The sequence below is a fragment of the Procambarus clarkii genome, chromosome 37 (genome assembly GCF_040958095.1).
Source record: "Procambarus clarkii isolate CNS0578487 chromosome 37, FALCON_Pclarkii_2.0, whole genome shotgun sequence".
Lineage (NCBI taxonomy): Eukaryota > Metazoa > Arthropoda > Malacostraca > Decapoda > Cambaridae > Procambarus > Procambarus clarkii.
Window position 1 is genome coordinate 8,414,392 of NC_091186.1, and position 17,026 is coordinate 8,431,417.

Sequence of the window (17,026 nt, forward strand, 5' to 3'; positions counted from 1 at the left end):
TCTGGGTTTGAGAATATTGTCAAGGCCTTGAAACTTTTTAATATAGATGTAATGTTTAGCTACGAAAACACTGTTGGTAAGCTATTAGTAAGGAACAGCCCTCGTAGTGATAATTGCGTCATTTATAAAATACCTTGTAAGGAATGTAATAAGTTCTATGTCGGGCAAACATCTAAAGATTTAAAATGTAGAATATCGCAACATAAATACTCTGTAAGACATGGCCAATTGTCTAATGCTTTGTTTGTGCATTTGTCAGAAAAAGCTCACCAAATTGATTGGGAGAGTGCTTCTTCAATAACAAATTGTAAAAGCACCTATAACAGAAACATAATTGAATCTGCTTTGATACAGATCACCAAAGAAAGTAATTTGAATATTAGCAGTGGTCTATATAACTTAGATCCATTTCTAATAGATCAGCTAAAGGGCGATTTAAGTAGAATCATTGAAAAACATTTGTCTCACTAATTTATTGTATATATTTACTTCTTTATGTTATAATTACCTATATATTATGCTTGTATGTCTGCTGTATCAGATGGGCCATTGGGCTACATCGGATGTGTCAATTGGGTGCATCTGATGGGCCAATGGGCCGTCTGCGTTGTCCAAGTATTGTACCGCACCTTACTTCACCACTCCTTCCTGCCTATTTATACCCATCACTCGATCTGTAAAATGACCTTCTGAAGATGTATTTAATATACGAAAGTACTTAAGGAAATTTCCTGTTTCATTTTTCCTCCGTGGTCTGACATTGTCATATATATATATATATATATATATATATATATATATATATATATATATGTCGTACCTAGTAGCCAGAACTCACTTCTCAGCCTACTATGCAAGGCCCGATTTGCCTAATAAGCCTAGTTTTCATGAATTAATGTTTTTTAGACTACCTAACCTACCTAACCTAACCTAACCTAACGTTTTCGGCTACCTAACCTAACCTAACCTATAAAGATAGGTTAGGTTAGGTTAGGTAGGGTTGGTTAGGTTCGGTCATATATCTATGTTAATTTTAACTCCAATAAAAAAAAATTCTCCTCATACATAATGAAATGGGCAGCTTTATCATTTCATAAGAAAAAAATTAGAGAAAATATATTAATTCAGTAAAACTTGGCTTATTATGCAAATCGGGCCTTGCATAGTAGGCTGAGAAGTGAGTTCTGGCTACTAGGTACGACATATATATATATATATATATATATATATATATGTCGTACCTAATAGCCAGAACGTACTTATCAGCCTACTATTCAAGGCCCGATTTGCCTAATAAGCCAAGTTTTCATGAATTAATGTTTTTTCGACTACCTAACCTACCTAACCTAACCTAACCTAACTTTTTCTGCTACCTAACCGAACCTAACCTATGAAGATAGGTTAGGTTAGGTTAGGTAGGGTTGGTTAGGTTTGGTCATATATCTACGTTAATTTTAACTCCATTGAAAAAAAATTGACCTCATACATAATGAAATGGGTAGATTTATCATTTCGTAAGAAAAAAACTAGAGAAAACATATTAATTCATGAAAACTTGGCTTATTAGGCAAATCGGGCCTTGCATTGTAGGCTGATAAGTGCGTTCTGGCTACTAGGTACGACATATATATATATATATATATATATATATATATATATATATATATATATATATATATATATATATATATATATGTCGTGCCTAGTAGCCAGAACGCACTTCTCAGCCTACTATGCAAGGCCCGATTTGCCTAATAAGCCAAGTTTTCCTGAATTAATATATTTTCTACTATTTTTTTCTTATGAAATGATAAAGCTACCCATTTCATTATGTATGAGGTCAATTTTATTTTATTGGAGTTAAAATTAACGTAGATATATGACCGAACCTAACCAACCCTACCTAACCTAACCTGTCTTTATTGGTTAGGTTAGGTTAGGTAGCTGGAAAAGTTAGGTTAGGTTAGGTTAGGTAGTCGAAAAACAATTAATTCATGAAAACTCGCCTTATTAGGCAAATCGGGCCTTGCATAGTAGGCTGAGAAGTGCGTTCTGGTTACTAGATACGACATATATATATATATATATATATATATATATATATATACAGTGGTACCTCACATAACGAATTTAATCCGTTCCATGTTCGTCATGCGAAACGGACGTCATACAAAACGAGTGTCTCCCATGTAACCAGTGTGATGCACTGTGTTTATTGTGAAATTTCCCTAGTGTGCATGACATCAAATGTTCCCCAAAATATAATTTTTCTTTGTAAAATGATAAATTACCGTCCCTGAACATGTCTATGTAAAGATAATTACCAAATTCCACTTACTTTGGCTGTGAGGGCGTGGACAAGGTGCGCTGTGACGTCATCAGGGGCTGGTCGCCAGTGTGTGGAGCTCCCAGACACGGTCGCGCAGGCCATTCAAGCACCGCGTGTTGCCACAAATATATTTTCAAATATTTTTCCTATGCATTTCCAATGCGGTTTTATTTGTTTCTTTTATCGTATATGATGCATATTTGTGACCTTTACAATATGTATACAGTAGAATGTTCATAATTTTCCATGAAACTGTGATACATGTGTCAGTAATGTGTCCACAATAAATGTTTATTGTCACAATATTACGTGGTAAAAATTCACTAATATTACAATATGTACAGTTTCACATACTATTTACACAATAATACACTGTATTACACACTCAGTACTTTGGAGGTGCGTAATAGTCAACGAAGTAGTCCATGGTACACAGCGCGACTGCTCTCCTTGCACCAGCTACAGATAGATTTTTGTTTCCTGTTTCATCGTTCATTGTGCTTGCAAATAATGCACTCGCGTGCACCCTTGGCTTTAGTACTTGTAGGTGGTATGTAGCCAAGCTTGTAAAGCATAAAGTAGTATTGAAACGATTATAGGAAAAGCTCAATTTGTAAGGTAGTCTTGAAAAGATCGCTTTGTAAGGTCCCACACAGGAAGAGATTCAGCTAGCCTCAAAGAGTGTCCATCAGTCAGGAAGAGATTCAGCTAGCCTCAAAGAGTGTCCATCAGTCAGGAAAAGATTTAGGTATTCTTAAAAATATCAATGAACACCTCCACCATGGAAGCCGCTAACACTGTTCATCTATGCTACTTGTATCAGATGCATCATCACTGAACGCAGAAAACGATTCATCTATGTATCATCTATATACATTAGAGATGGCAAGGGTGGGGCTCAGAGCTACACCTGGATACGCTCGCTGTATCATCCTCATAGGTGCTGTATCACAGGCATCCGACCGTTGTGTTAAGCCCTTATTGCGCCTAGCTTCACCAATGTTATGACCCTTATGTTCTTCAAACAATAGGGTCTGAATTGCACTGACTGAGTACAGTCTTTCAACACCGTGTGGGACAGGTGTTTGAGAGCCAGAGGCACGTGTGCTACAAATGGTTGCTCACGCACTACTAACCCAGCCAGCAGCCCTTGTCTTTCATATTCGTTATAGCAAAAGGTTCGTTCAGTGTTTGTTGGGTAGGCTGCTCCATTATGACAATCTTTCTTTGTTTCAAATGTGTTCCATTTGTTTTGTATTTATCACTTACGTCTCAATAATGGAGCAGCCTACCCGACAAACACTGAACGAACCTTTATGACATTTGTCCATTTTCCAAATTGTTTCAACAGTTCTTTTATTTTATTTATTTTTTTTTTTTTTAAGAAACATGGAGCAGTCGACCTGTAGACCACCGAACGAACCTTTTTGACATTTGTACTGGTTTTCAAAATTCTTCATTTTTTTTATTATTTACGTTTTTTGTATGTAAGAAACATGGAGCAGCCTACCTGCCGACCACCGAACGAACCTTTTGCTATAAGACAAATGAAAAATAAATATTGAACACATTTGAAGAAAGGAAAATGTCATAATGGTTTATTCAGTGTATGTAAGGTAGGCTTCTCCATTATTGAGACGTATATGACAAATAAAAAACAAATGGAACACATTTGAAACAAAGAAAGATTGTTATAATGGAGCAGCCTACCTGCCGAACACCGAACGAACTTTTTTGACATTTGTTGTATATCAGATATTTCAATTCTTTTTTCCTACATAAACGTCAATGCTTTGCAACATCTCAGCAGTCACCCTTTTATATCCGAGCATCATTAGCATCTTTAAACAAGAACAACATAATTTATGTGCATCGTCGGAGGCGTCTAAGAATGTGCAAGCAGCAGCGCGACCCCACCATGTGGTGTTGACGTTACTCAAACCAGCGTTCGTCATACGGGACGATTTGACGCCGATCGGGCCATTCGTTACCCAAAATATTCGTCTTTTGGGGCAATCGTTATGCGAGGTACCACTGTATATATATATATATATATATATATATATATATATATATATATATATATATATATATATATATATATATATATATATATATATATATATATATATGTTTCATTGAATATGACCGCATATTCTGTATTTATTATTGTCTGGTTTAGGGCTTCTATCCCTATAACTATTTTCTTAGCATCAGGGCTTAATTGAAATAGGAGTTCTCCAAAACTCATTTTCGTACTTTTAAGGTGAAGAAAAGAAGTGATTTACTATAGAGTGTATTACACTTATTTATATAATTTGCACGACGTTTCGAACCTCCATGGTTCATTCTCAGGTGAACAGATCTTACAATACTAGTTGATTTTATACCCGCACTGGGTCAGGTGATAATACAATGAAGGTGAAAACATGGGGGGATACATAAGGGATAAATGTGAGGTGAAACATAGAGGCTGCAGAAGGCTTATTGGCCCATACGAGGCATCTCCTATCTAAACAAAGATTAATCCAGTGTAATTGGCCTGTTATGTTGGACATTGTCTTCTGTGTTGGCATCGATATGTTCTTGTCTTGTCCTTACTCTCATGGTGGGTAGAGTAAATAGTTCCGTGATTTGGGTGTTCATGGTAGGTCGCTCTATTCTTATGTGAATTGCCTCAAGAATTTGTAATCTTCTTGCATCTTGGGTTTTGTCTATTATGCAAGTATTCTTGTTCAACATTTCTCTTGTTAGAGTAATGTCATGGGCTTGTCTCATGTGATTCCTAGGGGCACCAGATTGAAGATGGCATGTCAAACGCCTCGTCAGCTTGGTCGACGTCATACCTATGTACTTACATTGAAGGTTACATCCTTCGTGGGGGCAAGTGTACATGTATACAACGCTTGACTGCTGTAGAGGGTTCTCCGTCGGCTTCGGGCTGTTTTTGATAAGGAGTTCGGAAGTCTTCTTGGTTTTGTAGAATATTATCAGGTTTATGTTTTGGTTAGGGGTAGTGCTTTTTACTCCTTTACGGATTATTTCTTTCATTATTCTTTCCTCTTTTATATGTTCACTGTGCATGGTTGATTTGTAATATAATTTTATTGGGGGTGTTGTGGTTTCTGTTCTAGGTTCTGAATTATACCAACGGTCCAAGTGTCTTCTTATAGCAGCGTTTATTTCTGCGTTGCTATATCCGTTGTTCACCAATACCTGAGTTACTCTTTCAAACTCTCTACTCACGTTGCTCCATTCAGAGCAGTGGGTAAGCGCTCGACGAATATAAGCATTGAGAACACTGGCTTTGTATCTTTGGGGGCACTCACTTCTACCGTTCAGGCATAATCCTATGTTGGTGGGCTTGGTATATACGTTGGTGCTTAAAGAGGTTCCTGTTTTTGTTATTAGTACATCCAGGAATGGCAGACTGTTATTTTCACTATTTTCATGTGTAAATCGGAGTACTGACTCTCTCTCTAGGTGTCTTTTTAGGTCAATTAGTTCATCTGAGTCTTTTACTATTACGAATATGTCATCTACATAACGGCAGTATACAGTTGGTTTTTGTCTGCTACTGAAGACCCTGTCTTCAATGGTTCCCATATAAAAATTAGCAAATAAAACTCCTAAGGGGGAGCCCATTGCTACTCCGTCTATTTGTAAATACATGTCTCCTTGTGGACTGATGAAAGGGGCTTCCTTTGTACATGCTTCGAGAAGACTTTTCAAGTGTGGCTCAGGTATGTCTAATTTGGGGGTGCTCACACTTGAAAAGTCTTCTCGAAGCATGTACAAAGGAAGCCCCTTTCATCAGTCCACAAGGAGACATGTATTTACAAATAGACGGAGTAGCAATGGGCTCCCCCTTAGGAGTTTTATTTGCTAATTTTTATATGGGAACCATCGAAGACAGGGTCTTCAGTAGCAGACAAAAACCAACTGTATACTGCCGTTATGTAGATGACATATTCGTAATAGTAAAAGACTCAGATGAACTAATTGACCTAAAAAGACACCTAGAGAGAGAGTCAGTACTCCGATTTACACATGAAAATAGTGAAAATAACAGTCTGCCATTCCTGGATGTACTAATAACAAAAACAGGAACCTCTTTAAGCACCAACGTATATACCAAGCCCACCAATATAGGATTATGCCTGAACGGTAGAAGTGAGTGCCCCCAAAGATACAAAGCCAGTGTTCTCAATGCTTATATTCGTCGAGCGCTTACCCACTGCTCTGAATGGAGCAACGTGAGTAGAGAGTTTGAAAGAGTAACTCAGGTATTGGTGAACAACGGATATAGCAACGCAGAAATAAACGCTGCTATAAGAAGACACTTGGACCGTTGGTATAATTCAGAACCTAGAACAGAAACCACAACACCCCCAATAAAATTATATTACAAATCAACCATGCACAGTGAACATATAAAAGAGGAAAGAATAATGAAAGAAATAATCCGTAAAGGAGTAAAAAGCACTACCCCTAACCAAAACATAAACCTGATAATATTCTACAAAACCAAGAAGACTTCCGAACTCCTTATCAAAAGCAGCCCGAAGCCGACGGAGAACCCTCTACAGCAGTCAAGCGTTGTATACATGTACACTTGCCCCCACGAAGGATGTAACCTTCAATGTAAGTACATAGGTATGACGTCGACCAAGCTGACGAGGCGTTTGACATGCCATCTTCAATCTGGTGCCCCTAGGAATCACATGAGACAAGCCCATGACATTACTCTAACAAGAGAAATGTTGAACAAGAATACTTGCATAATAGACAAAACCCAAGATGCAAGAAGATTACAAATTCTTGAGGCAATTCACATAAGAATAGAGCGACCTACCATGAACACCCAAATCACGGAACTATTTACTCTACCCACCATGAGAGTAAGGACAAGACAAGAACATATCGATGCCAACACAGAAGACAATGTCCAACATAACAGGCCAATTACACTGGATTAATCTTTGTTTAGATAGGAGATGCCTCGTATGGGCCAATAAGCCTTCTGCAGCCTCTATGTTTCACCTCACATTTATCCCTTATGTATCCCCCCATGTTTTCACCTTCATTGTATTATCACCTGACCCAGTGCGGGTATAAAATCAACTAGTATTGTAAGATCTGTTCACCTGAGAATGAACCATGGAGGTTCGAAACGTCGTGCAAATTATATAAATAAGTGTAATACACTCTATAGTAAATCACTTCTTTTCTTCACCTTAAAAGTACGAAAATGAGTTTTGGAGAACTCCTATTTCAATTAAGCCCTGATGCTAAGAAAATAGTTAGAGGGATAGAAGCCCTAAACCAGAAAATAATAAATACAGAATATGCGGTCATATTCAATGAAACATGTTTGAAAGAAAACCTGCTGCCAGTATACACCAATATATATATATATATATATATATATATATATATATATATATATATATATATATATATATATATATATATATATATATATATATATATATATATATATATATATAAATGTAGATATATAGGGATTGCCTCAATAGATTGCCACAAGGATAGTAAACATATCCTTGAAACCCAAGGCCATTCAATGCTCCAGATTGATATGTTACTCGACCTCCCTCGTGGTCATCCTGGCCAGTCTCTTTGCGTAATGAAGATCACTTTTGATAGTAGGTCCCTTCCGTCTTCCGTAATTCTTGCTGGTGCCAGATGCTCCTGAAGGAGCATCTGTTCTCCTCCCCTCTGCAATAGGTGCTGGAAATTTGGGCATGGTCCCTTCAAATGCACAAGTGCCGTGTCTCTATGCCCCTTGTGTGGATACTCAGGTCATTATAAGACAGTGCTTTTCTTCCCAAGCTCACTGCATCAATTGCAGTGATGCCCACCTTACCTTCTCTCGCACATGTGTGCAATACAAATTTGAGGAAGCCATCCTCAATTTGAAACATCAGAATCATTTATCGTTTCTTGTGGTGAGACGCCAAGTACGCCATCTTTTATCTTCCTCTGGCATGTCTAATACTTGTATATTGCGTTCCACTTGTCGCCCTCTCCCACTCCCTATCTCAGTTTTGCAACCGTTTCCAGGCCATGGACCTGGACACCACCACCACCTCACCTGCTCTACTGAATTCTGGGCCAGAGGGTCTTCCTCCTAGTTCTCTGTCTGGTGTCTCCCTTCCCTTTCTCCCTTCCTTCCTTCCCAGTCTTCCCTGTCTCCTGTGCCCTCTTTTCCTTCTCGGCCCTCCCCTCTTGTATTTTGGCCCTCCACACCGCCTGTCCATCCAGGTCATTGTCCCTCCTCCCAGCAATCTTCATATTAAGAACATAAGAACATAGGCAACTGCAGAAGGCCTATTGGCCCAAACGAGGCAGCTCCTATCTATAACCACCCAATCCCACTCATATACTTGTCCAACCCGTGCTTGAAACAATCGAGGGACCACACATCCACCACATTACACGGCAATTGGTTCCACAAATCAACAACCCTGTTACTGAACCAGTATTTACCCAAGTCTGTCCTAAATCTAAACTTAATCAAATTTATACCCATTGTTTCGTGTTCTGTCTTGTGTTGATATTTTTAATACCCTATTAATATCCCCCCCTGTTATGTCCATTCATCTACTTGATAACCTCTATCATGTCACCCCTCACTCTTCGCCTTTCCAGTGAATGCAACTTAAGCTTTGTTAATCTTTCTTCATATGAAAAATTTCTAATTTGGGGAATTAACTTAGTCATCCTACGTTGGACACATTCAAGTGAATTTATATCCATTCTATAATACGGCGACCAAAACTGAACTGCATAATCTAAATGGGGCCTAACTAGAGCAAGATATAGCTTAAGAACCACACCAGGTGTCTTGTTACTAACGCTTCGATTAATAAATCCCAGTGTCCTATTCGCCTTATTACGAACATTCATGCATTGATCCTTTTGTTTTAAATTCTTACTGATCATAACTCCCAGATCCCTTTCGCAATCCGACTTTGCAATCTCAACACCATCTAGCTTGTAACTCTATCATCATTACCTAGCCTCAGAACTTTACATTTATCAGCATTAAACTGCATTTGCCAATCCTTTGACCATTTCAGAACCCTATCAAGATCAACTTGAAGTGATAGTGAGTCCTCCTCCGAATTAATTTCCCTACAGATTTTCGTATCATCGGCAAATTTGCAAATGTTGCTACTCAAACCTGAATCTAAATCATTTATATATATTATAAACAACAGAGGTCCAAGGACAGAGCCCTGAGGTACTCCACTAACAACATTATCCCACTCTGACTTAACCCCATTTATACTAACTCTCTGTTTCCTATGGAATAGCCATGACCTAATCCAACTTAATATAGCACCCCCAATACCATGAGCTTCTATTTTTTAATTAGTCTTTCATGTGGCACTGTATCAAAAGCTTTGCTAAAGTCAAGGTACACAACATCACAATCCTTACCACTATCAACTGCCTCAACTATGCTGGAATAAAAAGTTAGCAAATTTGTTAAACATGAACGGCCATTTGTAAAACCATGTTGCGACTCATTTATTAATTTATGTTTTTCAAGATGGAGATGAATTGTATTTGCACTTATTGATTCAAGTAACTTTCCCACAGTAGACGTTAGGCTAATTGGCCGATAGTTTGATGCAAGTGATCTATCTCCTTTCTTAAAAATTGGTACCACATTAGCTACCTTCCATGACTCTGGCACTCTGCCTAACTCTATTGATTTATTAAATATGGTAGACAGTGGCTCAGAAAGCTCCTCTTTGCATTCTTTAAGCACCCTGGCAAACACTTCATCCGGCCCTGGGGATTTGTTTGGTTTTAGTTTTTCTAATTGTTTAATTACATCCTCCCTGGTAACTGCTAAACTAGTCAACCTGTCCTCATCCCCACCCACATAGACTTGTTCGGCTGAAGGCATATTGTTAAGTTCTTCTTTAGTAAATACAGATATAAAATATTTGTTAAAAATACTACTCATCTCCTTGTCATTATCCGTTATATGACCTGTCTCAGATTTTAATGGACCTATCCTTTCCCTAGTCTTAGTTCGATATAACTGAAAAAACCCTTTAGGATTTGACTTTGCTTGCTCTGCTATGCGAACTTCATAGTTTCTTTTTGCTTTCCTAATCTCTTTTTTAACATTTCTGACCAGTTGTATGAATTCCTGTTCTAAACTGACTTCCCCATTTTTAATCCTTTTGTACCAAGCTCTCTTTTTCCCTATAAGGTTCTTTAAATTATTTGTTATCCACTTTGGGTCATTAGTATTCGATCTATTCAATTTGTATGGTATACTACGTTCCTGTGCTTTGTTTAGAATATTCTTAAATAAGTTATATATTTTATTACAAGAGTTATTACATTCTTGTACAGCCACTAGTACGCGTAGCGTTTCGGGCAAGTCCTTAATCCTATGGTCCCTGGAATACGATCCCCTGCCGCGAAGAATCGTTTTTTCATCCAAGTACACATTTTACTGTTGCGTTAAACAGAGGCTACAGTTAAGGAATTGCGCCCAGTAAATCCTCCCCGGCCAGGATACGAACCCATGACATAGCGCTCGCGGAACGCCAAGCGAGTGTCTTACCACTACACCACGGAGACTGCTAAATATTATATTAAATCCACATCGAAATCCCCTTTTACGTCACCTATCGCTGGGTTCATGTCTTGCTCCAAGGCCGGCCCACACACCATACCCAAGACTTTCCAATCTATTTGACCCCAAAAAAATTCTTAGGCTATTAAAATCAGCTTTTCGAAAATCTGGCACTTTAACAGAATTTTCTCCTACAGGTCTATTCCATTCTATGCTAAATCTGATTACTTTATGATCACTGTTCCCTAGCTCACTCCCTATTTCGATGTCATTAATTTGTGTTTCCCTGTTAGTTAACACTAAATCTAAAATATTATTTTCCTGCGTTGGTTCCTTAATGTTTTGAGTAAGAAAGTAATTGTCAATTAATTCTAGAAAATCTTCTGCTTCACTATTCCCTGTTTTGTTCACCCAGTTTATTCCACTAAAATTAAAGTCACCCATGACATAAATACTGTTAGATCTAGATGCTCTAGATATTTCATCCCATAGATGCTTTGCTTCCATTCTGTCTAAATTTGGTGGCCTATATATAACTCCTTTTATAATATTATTTGCTTTTTCATTTAATTCTATCCAAATAGTTTCTGTGTGTGGCTCAGTTTTGATTCCCTCTTTGAGACTACATTTCAAATTGTCCCTAACATATATGGCTACTCCCCCTCCTCGTCTAATATATCTATCTGTGTGAAATAGTTTAAATCCATTTATTTGATATTCAGCTAATAGTTCTCTATTTTCTACATTCATCCACGTTTCGGTAAGTGCAATAATATCCATTTTTTCTGTGCAGACAAGAGCATTTAATTCGTTAATTTTATTTCTTAGACTTATGCTGTTAGTGTAATATACCCTAAGTGAATTGTTATTTTGAGGCCCTTTTCTTTCCCTGATCATTTTGCCAATTCTTTTCTCCCATGAACACATACTTTTATTACCTCCTTCCTCCAAATCAATTCCCATACCACTATCTACTAACAGTTTAAACCCAAACAAACACCTCTAACCACTGGTTCCAACGAGTTCGCAACAGCAACAACCCCAGCCCTCGATAGATGCACCCCATCACGAGCATACATTTCATTTCTTCCATAGAAGTGTTCCCAGTTGTCTATGAAAGATATTGCATTTGATTTGCAATATCTTTCCAGCCGGCAATTGACACCAAATGCCCTCGACATCCATTCATTTCCCACTCCCTTTCTTAGAAGAATGCCACATAAGATCGGGATTCCTCCCTTGCTCCTAACTAATTCTATGGCTGTCCTGAATCTCTGTATTAGTTCCTCACTCCTAACTCGCCCAACATCATTACCCCCTGCACTAATACAAATAATGGGTTTGTTCCCATTTCCCGTCATAATATCATTCATGTTTCCAACAATATCGGCAATTCCATCTCCCGGATAGCCAACTCTTAATCTGTTCCCCCTATCTCTGGCACAAAACGTTCTGTCTAAATACCTCACCTGGGAATCTCCCACAACCAAAATTCGCTTCGGTACCTCCTTAACTTTCTGAGCAGCCTGAGAGGCCTGCGCTCCGCCGCTCCTCGCTGGTTTCCATTCCGAGTGAACTGCAGGCTCACCACAGCACTCATCCTCCAACACGGCAAATGAGTTTTCTGTCCTTAGGGCGTCTGTAGGTGGCCTTGTCAAGGTCTTCTTAATTAAGACCCCTGTCCTTCACGACTCCCCACGATGAGGTCCCGTCAACACTGGTCTCCTCCTTTGTTTCCTCCCGAAGTCTCAGCCGTTGTACCTCCTCCCGCAGGGAATCTATCTCTGCTCTCAGAGCTCCAACCAGACTCACCAAAGCCTTCACTAATCCTTCCATTATTGCAATAATAATGTTACAACAATCGGAGCTCCAGCTAACACAACCTCTCACTGTGACTGCACCTGACTGACTTGTGACTGCACCTGACTGACTTTATTGACTGCTCCTTTTCTCCTTCTCCTGTTGAGACTGCAATGGCTGTCGCCCAGTACGATGCTGCTGGCACACCTGTCTATATCAGAAACATAAGCCTTGCTCCTCTACTTCCTCATCAGCAGGTAAGAAGGCATCAATCTCTTCCCCACCTTCCGACTCCGACTCTATCCCTGAATCCCCCTCCCATTTCGGTGGTTAAGTCCTCTGTCCCAAATATGGAAATTCCCTTGGCCCTCAATTCTCTCTTGGATGCTGCCCTTGATGAGGTGCGCTCCCCTGTTTCTGCCCCTCCTCTCCCTGATTGCCTTGACCGCACCTCTCCAATGCTGCTCTGGACCCAGTCAGTCCACCTCTGGTTCATCCTACCACTACCTTGACTCCATTGTTCTTGCTAGATTTACCTGTTCTTGCTAGATTTACTTGTTCTTGCTAGATTTATCTATGCCCCATAACCCCAATTTCACTGATCCTGATCCTGATCTTAGTATACTGTTTTAATTTGTCTTTGTCCCATGTTCTCTATTTCTATTCTCTCTATTTTTGACAATGTTTATTCTTCATTTGAATATTCGTGTATTTTATGCCAACTTATATGAATTCCAGCTTCGGATATCACAGTTTTCACTGCTTTGTGTCTGTCTCCAGGAGCCAGACACAACTGGTAAGCCATGAGCACTACCTTCTTCACCTTATCGTAATCACTGGAGTCATCAAGGGACAACGTGGAGTTGATAATTTGGGCCTTCCCAGTCAAGACGGACTGTATCATGATGGCCCAATTCTCCTCTGGCCAATCCAAAGAGGCAGCAACTTTCTCGAAGGCTGCGAAGAACTTCAAAACTTCCTTTTCGTCGAATTTAGGGACCATCTTTATATTCCTTACCAGATCAAAACTACTTGTTAACGTTGTTTTCCTCTGACCACCTAATCGCAATACTTCTAACTCGTGTAGTCTTTCCTTCTCCCTTTCTTGCCTTTCTTTTTCCTTTTCTTCTAATTCCAACCGTTTCATTTCCATTTCCTTTTCTTTCATTTCTCGTTCTTTCTCTATTTCCTTTTCTTTCATTGCCATTTCCTTCTCTTTAATTTCCTGTTCTATTTCTAATTCTTCCACTCTATCTCACGATTTATTTCTAAGGCTCGCATTTTGACAGAAAACTTATATTCAGTTTATCCTTGTTCAGAAAGTCCTAAACATAGTCCAGATCCTCAATGGTCACTTTCTCCGAAATTGTCACTTAAGTGGTGCACGAACACTTAACACACTGCTTCACTTGAGCACCTAACACACCGAGCACTGTACTTCACCAATACTGCACTTAATCGCACCGAGCACCAAACTCGCCAATACTGCACTTAATCACACAGAGAACCGCACTTGCCAATATTGCACTTAATCACACTGCACTGAACAGGATGTATAACATCCTAATAATTACAAACAGGGGAATTATTCACAGGAGATTGCACTACGTCACCATCCCTGTCAAACATGCTTGACAAGGGGTCGGATCCCGCAGGGGATGCAAATTATGTTATGGCCCTACTGGGACGCAACCGGGTTCTTTTCTGATGGTATTAGTTTTTTGGGCATCCAGCCCCAAGTTAGTAGAGGCTTTGAAGGGGTGAGCTCCATAACGCAAGTAAAATCAATGGGGAGGTACATTAAATACACAAGTATACTTAATTATATATGTTCCTTTCCCACCACCATATGTAAATTAAAGTCACAAAAGGGAATTATTACAACACAGTATTTACATCTTAGTCTTCCTCTGAAGACACTGGATACTTGGCGATGCTCACTCTGGGTAGCCTTTCCTGGTTTTCTCTTCCGTGGCCCAGAACCCACCATGAATCTACCCTGGCCACAGGCCAGCCAAATTACAATCCCACTGGGTGCCTCGTCGTGATGGCCTACAACCACAGTCCAGCCTGTAGCTGGCAGGTACTAGTCATCCTCGCTGTTAGGCCACTCCATGACTAATACTAAGGTTGCGAGCCCTAGGCAGGAGCCTCGTGTGACTCACTGGTCACTCTCCTCGGTCGGCACCGCAGTGGGTGGTCTCTTCCACCAGCCAGCCCCGGAGACGGCGAATCCTGTCACTGCCACTCCTCAGGCAGGTTATCACGCACTCAGCAGAGTTCGTCCGGGGATGGCTCACAGCTTCTACAAAGCAGACTGGTGAAGAGACCTTGGCTGCCTTGGGTAGACTGATTCAATGTACCTCACAGCCTTCCTAGGTTGACTCTGAAAGCAGACACATCATCAGTACCGGGGACACTACATGGGATCACTAGGAAACATCACTTACTAGCTTAGACACAAACGTCCACTTATTCGCTCCATAGATGGCGATCACTGTCTAAGCGCCACCTCACCAGAGTTCAGCAGCGGCTACGTCACGAGCCGACTAGGACAGGCATCCAGCACTTATTGCCGGTATCTCTCATCATCACTAGATGGCGTTGTCCATGTGGGATTTTCGGGAGCGGACTCACAGATGGCGTGGACTTCACAGCTTCTGGCTCGGGCGAGGAATTTTGGTTCATAGCACACGCGCCCAAAGTCCATGCTTTGAGCACACTATACAGTAATGTAAGTTTGCCTCGGGTAATAAATAACAGTGATCATCATTACCCGGTTTCAGGGGATGGACGGTGTTTCAGGCCATCCTCCAAAGGTTTTACAATGTCAACAAGAAAACAGTCAATTTAAAGTAGTCTCTCCTACCCTACCAGAGGCTCCAAAACAGAAAATGGGACAGTACATCACTTTCTTGAGTCGCTTTCATTTTCTCGTAAATATTTTGGCCTGGTGTGATGCATATGAGCAAAAAGTGATGCTCTTTATCAGAGGACAGATTAGGTATTTACTCGGAGTAGAGAGAATATTATAGAGAATCTTTTTTTTCTCTCTTTGGCAGGAACACCACTTGAATATGGCATTGCTTGTGTGGGTGTGGCGGCGAAGTGATCTGGCCGCAGCGGTGCGACCCATCGTGGCTGTACTGATTTACGTCCTGGATGATTCCGGAAGCGCCTTAGTCGGACCTTAGGATGCATCTTAGCCCGGACACAAGTTCGAGCCCTCATTACGGCCTTTGTGGATTTGTTCATTAAATGTATCATGATATTGTGATTTCTGTATCACAAGTAATGTTCTTTTCCTTAAGAATGTATTCCATGATTTGTATACAGATAAAGGTTTGATTGATAACAGTTGTGTACCTCAACTTGTCTTGATAATAAACAATAAAAGTATATTTTAGTTTAAAAACTTATTATTGCTGTCAAGTTTCATAATTTCTGGAGTGCAAGACGACTGGTATTGCCCCTTTTAACCCTTCCGTGGTGCCTCCTTGCCGTGGTGAGGGGGCTCACGTACACCGCCCTGTGACCGGTGTATGTTGCCTTTGCCCCCTCTCCTGCCCCTTTTTGGGTGGTGGAAGTGCTGAAGGGCACCACGTAGGGGCCTTATGAGCCATCGGACCACCTGCTGGAGGGGTCGCCTGTGAGGGGCCGCCCTGAGTGGATGGTTGGGTGTCCAGGCTGGGACGATAGGGGGAATGGGGTCTTAGCACCAGTGTGGGAGAATGGACGATGTAGTAGGACTCCCCTGTTGAAAAGGGGGAGCACCGCTGGGGACAACACACCCTTCCTGCACTGGCCCGCGCTCAGTCTCCCTGGCTGCCCTGGTAGGTGGTATCTCTTGGTTCCAGGTCCCAAACTTTTGATATTGTTTGCTGCATGGATGATGACACGACTTCTCTTACCCAGGCTCATGGGGTGGGTGACCAGGCCCCTGAGTTGGACCGTCCTGGAAGACCAGGATCTGTAGCCCCCACTACAGGGCCCAGTTTAGGCCCAGACCGGACTCTTCCTCCCTGCTCCCCTCCCTCCTCTGTGGTTGGGTCGAGCCCCAAGACTGCTGTGGTGACCGCCTCGTCCCCTTGCATGGCTCCATCTTATTGTGACTACTGCGCCTTTTGACCCATCTCTCTCTAAAGGTTCTCATCGCCGTCCCCGCCATGGCTACTCTCGTGTGCTCCCTTCCCATACTAATTTGTACCATGCTTTGTTTGGTCCTGCTATGTGGACTAAGTACTTTGACCTCCATCCTTTACATTCAA

The 17,026-nt window shown here is 40.6% G+C and overlaps 1 long non-coding RNA gene across 2 annotated transcripts in view; it reads left to right on the plus strand.

The window, feature by feature from the left end:
• LOC138371935 (uncharacterized) overlaps window positions 1-16,157 on the plus strand; it is a 34,181-nt gene extending 18,024 nt beyond the window's left edge. The window contains exons 1-2 of one of the 2 annotated variants that reach the window (XR_011230575.1): window positions 15,191-15,492; window positions 15,821-16,157. This is a non-coding gene — a long non-coding RNA (uncharacterized lncRNA). Of the gene's footprint in view, window positions 1-15,190; window positions 15,493-15,820 lie in introns of those variants that run through there. The other variant, XR_011230576.1, reaches the window with a different exon arrangement.
• Window positions 16,158-17,026: the final 869 nt, after the last annotated feature.